The 9,423-nt window shown below is 38.2% G+C and overlaps 1 pseudogene; it reads left to right on the top strand.

Annotated features, from left to right (window-relative positions):
* The first annotated feature begins 1,068 nt into the window (after positions 1 to 1,068).
* LOC107719856 (tripartite motif-containing protein 16-like) lies at positions 1,069 to 9,136 on the top strand (annotated as a pseudogene).
* Positions 9,137 to 9,423: the final 287 nt, after the last annotated feature.

The raw sequence follows: 9,423 nt of genomic DNA on the forward strand, positions 1-9,423 counted from the left end.
CGGAATCGATGGCTGCAACGTCTAGTTGACGGTAAATTTTTGTTTAAATTGATAGTTTAGTTGTCCTATAAACTTAAATGGGTCATGTTCTTGTTACGCAGCTAGTTAATGAAATCCAAGTACAAAATGCTATAATTTTTGCACCTATAGGTGAAAAATCTTTTGATTTGCCTTGTTGCATGTTGCATTTAGCTAACAGCTTTTTTTAATCTCTGTATTTTAGCATTTGTTGATGCTGAAAATCAGTTATACTGGGATCCTAGTCTAAAAAAAAATATTAAAAACGCAAAACACACCTGATGCGAATTCTTTGCTCTTCATTTTCTATAAGCAGAGTTAACAGACCCTGTTGTATTTTCTTGTAATTTATTAAAAGAAGGTACACCGCCATCTTGTGCCGACTAAACTGACTTGAACGCACCTGACTCGTAATTACGACTTGTCAACTCGTAAAAGTACGAACGTCCCAGGAGGACTTGAACGCAGCATAAACACATATTTAACATATATTTAACATTTCTGCACTCACACAGACACAAAATGCAAGACTGAAAATTGAGTAAATAAAAGTAAACTATGAATATATTACCCTAGAAAGTGCTGCCCTACCACAATTTCTGATTGCCCCCCCAGTCCAGCGAGCCTAGTACCGGGCCTGCCCCATTCTCCCCTACATTAACTGATGACTGCGCACTTTGGATTGTCTCCGATCCCAGCGCACTCTCGCAGGTTACCATGCCGACAAATGCTCTTTTTGATTCACTTTTCCTTTAGAAAACCATTGTTTGGCAAAATGATTTTTACCATTACACTTTACACAGTGTTTTCCATATGCTGACATTGTTCAGGCCGATGCTCGGTACCATGGCGCTTACAGCTATCCTGCTCTGTGCGTTATCATCCTCAAAGACGAGGGTATTACACACTTTAACAGCTTCTGTATGAGGCTGACACCTAGTGGACATTTCAGTGTGTGAGTTGTTTACAGACACGCCTGTTTTGCACACAACACAGAATCAGGAAGCTCAGTCAAAAGAAACTGAAACTGATCTGCAGTTATATGTATTGGTGTAGATGCAGTGAAATGGCTGAAGCCACTGTTTCAGAGGAGCAGTTCATCTGTCCAGTGTGTCTGGATCTCCTGAAGGACCCAGTGGCCATTGCCTGTGGACACAGTTACTGTATGAGCTGCATTACAGACTGCTGGGATCAGGAGGATCAGAAAAGGGTCTACAGCTGCCCTCAGTGCAGACAGACCTTCAGTCCAAGACCTAGTATAAGCAAAAACACCATGCTGGCTGAAGTGGTGGAGAAACTGAAGAAGACCAAACTAAAAGCTGCTGTTCCTGCTCCACCTGGAGACGTGGAGTGTGACATCTGTACTGGAAGAAAACACAAAGCCGTCAAGTCCTGTCTGGTGTGTCTGGAGTCTTACTGTCAAACTCACTTTGAGCGTCATCAGGAGTTTCGCTCAGGAAAGCGACACAAAGTGATTGATGCCACTGAACGACTGCAGCAGATGATCTGCTGTCGACATAATAAGCTTCTGGAGGTTTTCTGTCGTACTGACCAGCAGTGTGTTTGCATGATGTGTGCAATGGAAGAACATAAAACCCATGAGACTGTATCGACTGCAGCAGAGAGGACAGAGAAAGAGGTATGAACTGCAATTAGACACATTGATGTTTTAATGCTGGCTCTTCAAGTGTTCCTGCTCACTGCAGTATCCAGCTGGATCATGAGTGCATCGTGTGATCTTCAGTCCCACTGGGAGTTACTACATGACGGCTCTGTGCATTTCAGCACAAGATGAACTTTGCTCACCTTTGTCACATCGCTCAAGTCCCCGACTCTAACTAAACACGAGTTTCTTTTTTGCTGCAAATTGCATTCAGCTTGAATGTCCATTTCTGCTTTACGGTAGTTCATCATTGTAGAATAATGATGATGACAGTAATAATTATATATGCCCTGCTTTAGGAAAAGTAGAACATTTTAAATGATCATTTATGTATTTGTCTCAGGTTGACTTTTTTTTAATTGATCCTAAAGAAACACTTGAAGGAGACACAGAGAAAAATCCAGCAGAGAATCCAGCAGAGACAGAAAGATCTCCAGCAGCTGAGACAGGCTGTGGAGTCTCATAAGGTGAGTCTGGAGAAGAAGAGAAGTTTGAGACTCAGTTTGGACTCCTCTTTCAGTCCCGCTGAAGCCGCTGTGGCTCTCAGGCTGTGAGGAAGCAGCAAGAGCTGATTGTGATGTGTGTCTAACAGCGCTCTGCACAGACAGCAGTGGAGGACAGTGAGAGGATTTTCGCTGAGCTCATCCGCTCCATTGAGAGAAGCCGCTCTGAGGTGACACAGCGGATCAGAGATCAGGAAAAGACTGCAGTGAGTCGAGCTGAAGGACAAATGGAGCGACTGGAGCAGGAGATTGAAGATCTGAAGAGTAAAAGCCTGAAGTTTGAAAATTTAGATAGATTAGATAGATGTTGATAATATGTTTCTAGCATGATTCGCATGTTTTAGCATGATTAGCCTGTTACTAGCATATTGCTGGCATGATTAACAATTTACTAGCATGTCGCTAGCATGTTTCTAGCATGATAAGCATGTTGCTAGCATTACTAGCAAGTAACTAGCATGTCGTTAGCATGATTAGTAAGTTACTAGCATGATTAGCAAGTTACTAGCATGTTGCTAGCATGTTTCTAGCATGATTAACATGTTACTTGCATGTTGCTAGCATGATTAACAAGTTACTAGCATGTTGGTAGCATGATTAGCAAGTTACTAGCATGTTGCTAGCATGATTAGCAAGTTACTAGCATGTCGCTAGCATGATTAACATGTTACTAGCATGTTGCTAAAATGTTTCTAGCATGATTAACATGCTACTAGCATGTTGTTAACATGATTAGCAAGTTACTAGCATTTATCTAGCATGATTAGCCCGTAACTAGCGTGTTGCTATCATTATTAGGATGTTAGTAGCATGTTGCTAGCATGCTTCTAGCATTATTAACAAGTTACTAGCATGTTGCTAGCATGGTTAACAAGTAACTAGCATGTTTCTAGTTTTATTAGCATGATTAGCATGTTGCTAGCATGTTTCTAACATGATTAGCAAGTTATTAACATGTTGCTAGCATGATTAGCAAGTAACTAGCATGTTGCTAGCATGTTTCTAGCATGATTCGCATGTTACTAGCATGTTGCTAGAATATTGCTAGCATGTTTCTAGCATGATTACCATGTTTCTAGCATGAAGGCTGTGGAGTCTCATAAGGTGAGTCTGGAGAAGAAGAGAAGTTTGAGACTCAGTTTGGACTCCTCTTTCAGTCCCGCTGAAGCCGCTGTGGCTCTCAGGCTGTGAGGAAGCAGCAAGAGCTGATTGTGATGTGTGTCTAACAGCGCTCTGCACAGACAGCAGTGGAGGACAGTGAGAGGATTTTCGCTGAGCTCATCCGCTCCATTGAGAGAAGCCGCTCTGAGGTGACACAGCGGATCAGAGATCAGGAAAAGACTGCAGTGAGTCGAGCTGAAGGACAAATGGAGCGACTGGATACTAGCATGTTGCTAAAATGTTTCTAGCATGATTAAAATGCTACTAGCATGTTGTTAACATGATTAGCAAGTTACTAGCATTTATCTAGCATGATTAGCCCGTAACTAGCGTGTTGCTATCATTATTAGGATGTTAGTAGCATGTTGCTAGCATGCTTCTAGCATTATTAACAAGTTACTAGCATGTTGCTAGCATGGTTAACAAGTAACTAGCATGTTTCTAGTTTTATTAGCATGATTAGCATGTTGCTAGCATGTTTCTAACATGATTAGCAAGTTATTAACATGTTGCTAGCATGATTAGCAAGTAACTAGCATGTTGCTAGCATGTTTCTAGCATGATTCGCATGTTACTAGCATGTTGCTAGAATATTGCTAGCATGTTTCTAGCATGATTACCATGTTTCTAGCATGATTAGCATGTCACTAGCATGTTTCAGAAATGTGGGCTGGTTTCACTCAGTTACACTGCAGAAATGAGGCCACCTAATGAAACATGCTAATAATAGATACTATTTGTGACGAGTGGGGGCGGGGCCGAGAGCCGTGGGAACGGAGCGAGGCCGGTGGAGTGATTGCTAATGAGGGACACCTGCACCCACTCACCGGTCTCGAGTCTCACGGAGGAGCTCCGGAAGGATAAAGGAGTTTTATTAGCATGATTAGCATGTTGCTAGCATGTTTCTAACATGATTAGCAAGTTATTAACATGTTGCTAGCATGATTAGCAAGTAACTAGCATGTTGTTAGCATGATTCGCATGTTACTAGCATGTTGCTAGAATATTGCTAGCATGTTTCTAGCATGATTACCATGTTTCTAGCATGATTAGCATGTCACTAGCATGTTGCTAGCATAATTAGCAAGTAACTAGCATGTTGATAGCATGATTAGCAAGTTACTAGCATGTCGCTAACATGATTAGCATGTTGCTAGCATGATTAGCATGCTACTAGCATTTTGTTAGTACATTTCTAGCATGATTAGCATTTCGCTAGGATAGATAGATAGATAGATAGATAGATTAGAAGTATTAGATGAGTTTGAATGGATTAGAAATAGTACATAGAAGGGAAGTCTGATTGAGTCTAATGGGCTTCAGTGTGTTTAGATTTGAATTTTGACAGTTGGATTTTGACGGAATGTTCAGATGAGCCAAGACTCTAGCAAATATAATTGTAATCTTGCTACCATGATTAGCAAGTTACTAGCATTTCGCTAGCATGATTAGCAAGTGACTAGCATGTCGCTAGCATGTTTGTAGCATGATTACCATGTTGCTAGCATGTTTCTAGCACGATTAGCATGTCACTAGCATGTTGATAGCAAGTTACTAGCATGTTGATAGCATGATTAGCAAGTTACTAGCATGTCGCTATCATGTTTCTAACATGATTAGCATGCTAATAGCATGTTGTTAGTACGTTTCTAGCATGATTAGCATATCGCTAGGATAGATAGATAGATAGATAGATAGATAGATAGATTAGAAGTATTAGATAGATGAGCTTGAATGGATTAGAAATAGTACATAGAAGGCAAGCCTGAGTGAGTCTAATGGGCTTCAGTGTGTTTAGCTTTGAATTTTGACAGTTGGAGTTTGAATAGTCTTGGCTCATTTGAACATTCCGTCAATGTAAGTCTATGGGATTTTTATGATTTTTAATCTTGTACAAAAGTCGGATCAGTCTGAAAAGATATAGCAACCCGAGTCAGATCAGTCTGAAGAGCTGGGCTGAGTTTGGTGGTTCTAGCTTAAAAGCTCTAGAAGGAGCAGCGTTCAGAAATTTTAGTCTCATAAGAATAATAAGAAGCTTAAATAACAGATCAGAGAAAGCCAACCTAATTATGTTTAAAAACGTCTCCTCTGTGATGCCTCATGAGAGCATAAATCTTTATTCACATTTCATTATTTATTTCATTTTGTGGGTAGCTAAATATTTCATTAGTGAAAAATTGGTTGATGGACAACAGTTTTTTTTAAACTATTATTTATTATCCAGGTCATATTTGCTTGAACTTCAAAAGTGACTGTGGAAGCTATTATTAAATATGTCTATTAGTGTATGTAGTGTACAGTATCTTTGCGTTTGGTTATGTTCTTCTCAGATTTTTTTTCTGGTTGATTTGTTTTTATTCCTGTAGCGTCTTCAGTCTTTCTCAGCTCCTCCTGAATCTACAGAAAACATCTCTGTCAGTTTCCTCTTTTCTTTTGATGGTGTGAGAGAATCTGTCTGTCAGCTGAGACACAAACTGGAGGATTTCTGCAAAGAGGAGATGAAAAATCTATCTGGTAAAATATTACAGATTCAACTGCTCTCTGTAATGAAACAAAAATAATCTAATATCATATAGAAAATCTTAGCGCATGTGAGAAATGTCTAAGGAATGAATGCAGGTATTATTATGTTATTTTCACAGTCCCTCACAGTAACATTGTTCCCAGGACCAGAGAGGATCTCCTACAATGTAAGTCACTAACAAACACAATGACACACAGTAAGATACTTCATCTAGAAAGTTTAATTAAAAGTGATAGAAAACATTATCATTGTTCACAGTTCATTAATAATCATATAAAGTCAAGGCAAAGTGATTACAAATTACTGCAGTTTACTTTGAATTACTAATTATTTCTCTAAGGTTACTTTATTAATAATATTTAAAACTAATTTAATAATTAATACTCATTTAATTTCAAGTTACTTTCTTAAAACCACTACAAACCAAAATACAAATACATAATGATATTAATGTGATGCCCAATAGTTCACTCATACTTTAAAGGGGTCATATGATGCTGCTAAAAAGAACATTATTGTGTGGCAAATGTCTTATGGATAGCGACAATATTGTGTACCAAAAATGAAAGCTTAGATAATTTAATTTAGTATCAGATATAGTGATATCATCCAAGAGGTCATTAATTATTAATAAAAAATTGAAAACAAATCACATTATTTAGTACAATATCTAAAACTTTTTCTTTTTTGCAATCATTTGTGTCTAAAATAATTATGTATTTTTTAGCATAGCAAAATGATTAATATTTATCTTCTGGTGTCACTCTTGTCCTGTGAATTGGGGAGAAGGATCAAGTTCACACGGATATAATACTAAATTCAGCATTTTAAGAAACAGTGGTTTACCAGTATTTCAGAATGATTTTAACAATGTAATGATTAGAAAATAATCTTTGGGGTCGAAGACTGCGCCAGCGTGTTTTGTCACGTTTTCTTGATGACCACGAAAATAATTAAAAATACAGATAAGAGTATGTCATCGTTTGAAACTGCAAAGGGTCTACTTTTATTTGTGTATAGTCATAATAACAGCAAAACAATGTGCTTTTGTAAAATAAAGAAAACAAACAGGGTGCGCTCTCTGCCGTCTCGGTCTCCGGGAACTTTCTTCACAGGCACATGAATAAAACAACCTGGAACTCAGTGAATATGTGCCTCACATACATGATACATATATGTATAGAAAGCTTGAAATGTCTACTTTTAAATAAACAAATTCAAATTTGAAAACAAATATTCTCTGATTATACAATCCGTATGAAAGTAAGGAGAGGTACAGTTTCTCCTGTCTCACCTCATTATCGCTAATGTGATCCCGCCTCACACTGAGCGCTCTGTACACGTTAATGATCTGAGGTCAGCCAGGTAAACATGTAGATGTCCCTGAGAAATGGCATCAAAACGTCAAGCTTCATCATAAATATGATAATAAACTATGATATCCCTTACGAAAATTAAAGTTGGTTTTACTATAGTAAAAGTGTGGTAACCATGTTTTTTGCAGGTGACCATTTCTATAACGGCAGCTTTACTACAAATACCATGGTATTTATTTAGTAAAACCATGGTTAATTTTCGTAAGGGATGTTTAGATCATATTTTGGTACATTTATATAGCTGAATCACAATAAAGCTCACCTGAACTTGTATATAACTGCCTATTTGTATAATTAGATTAGCCTACTCCTTTCAGTAGGTTGTCTATGTGTAGTTTTATACTTGTTTAAACTTTTACTGCAGAGGTAGCCTACAACATTTCTCTCCACTGTAGGCTATGTCTCAACATATATAGCAGAATGACAATAAATCTTACTTGACCTAACGTAAAAATAAAATTCAAAACGCTTTCATTTTTGGTACACAGTTGTCGCTATCCATAATACATTTGGATTTTAGTTTTACAATATATTGTGACACGATATATTGTTATACCCCTGCATTGTTTTAGATGTTGAACAATTGTATCAACATATGTATATATTCTATATCCCGCGATCCAACAGAGGATAAGAGGTACGGAGAATGGATCAGTTTTTATAGGGAAAGACTGCCTAGTGTAGTTAAATTCTGATTTTTGAACTAATCAATCATGTTAACAACTTTACAGCACTTGCTGTGAATTTCACTGGCACTGTAGTAGGGTCGCTTTGTGAAAACGTCTATATGGTTAATTATAGATATAGTAAGACAGAAGCTCACCTGTTCCCCACTCATGTTGGTCTGAAAAGATAAACAGGTGTTTTCGGGTCTTGGGAGACTAGCGTAAATTGACCGACAGCGCCGTCTGCTGTTTTTAGAAAAGAAAGTTGCTCAATCGCATTTGTGAGCAAATCTGCCTGCACGCATTTGTGAGAAAATCAACCAAGTTTCCTCATAAAAAAGCAAATGAGTCTCAGTTGTAACACAATACATATATTTGTCCATACTTCTGCATTTTTGCTCAAGTAGAGTTTTGTATTTGCAAATCACTTTACGTTTGTTTGAAAGTCGAGTTTTTCTTTGCAAAGCAGATTGTGTTTATTCACAAAACGCTGGATTTGTTTGATGAATATTGGCACAAAATTCTCTCCATAGATTTTGACAGATCAAGTGAATAGATCATACCAATCTTTTTAAATCCAAAAATAACTTTTACAACTCCTGATTCCAGCGTTTTGTTTTGTTTTCCCTTTCTCTCCATCAGATTCCCATCAGCTCACTCTGGATCCAAACACTGCACATAAATGCCTCAGTCTGTCTGAAGGGAACAGAGTGGTGACTTGCACTGGCACAGTCCAGCCGTATCCTGATCATCCGGACAGATTTGATTATTATCCTCAGGTGCTGTGTACAGAGTGTGTGTGGACGCTGCTACTGGGAGCTGGAGTGGAGTGGATCTGTCTATGGTGTTGGTATATCAGTGTCATATAAGAGCATCAGCAGGAAGGGATCGGGTTATGAGTGTTTCTTTGGATTTAATGATCAGTCCTGGAGTTTGTCCTGCTCTCCCTCCAGTTTCTCATTCTGGCACAATAACAAGCAGACTAAACTCCCTGTTCCCTCCAGCTGCAGTAGAATAGGAGTGTATGTGGATCACAGTGCAGGAACTCTGTGCTTCTACAGCGTCTCTGACACAACAAGCCTCATCCACACAGTCCAGACCACATTCACTCAGCCGCTCTATCCTGGGTTCAATGTTTATGGTCGTCAATCATCAGCAAAACTATTAGAAGTAAAATGTAGAGATTTTACACGTTGTACTGCTGTATGCCAACTCTGAGCTATGTAATACATCAGAATATTAATATTTCATGTGGATTTACCATGCACTTTTATCCAAAGTGGCTTACAAATGAGAAACAGTAAGATATTGTTGGTCTTCTGTTTTTTAATCTTTAAAACAAAACTACAGCTGAACTTCTGTCATTGACACATATGTGACCCTGGAGCACAAAAGCAGTCTTAAGTCGCTGGGGTATATTTGTAGCAATAGCCAAAAAAAACATTGTATGGGTCAAAATTATCGATTTTTCTTTTATGCCAAAAATCATTAGGATATTAAGTAAAGATCATGT

The sequence above is a fragment of the Sinocyclocheilus rhinocerous genome, unplaced genomic scaffold (assembly GCF_001515625.1).
Source record: "Sinocyclocheilus rhinocerous isolate Xijiao unplaced genomic scaffold, SAMN03320098_v1.1 scaffold1563, whole genome shotgun sequence".
Classification (NCBI taxonomy): domain Eukaryota; kingdom Metazoa; phylum Chordata; class Actinopteri; order Cypriniformes; family Cyprinidae; genus Sinocyclocheilus; species Sinocyclocheilus rhinocerous.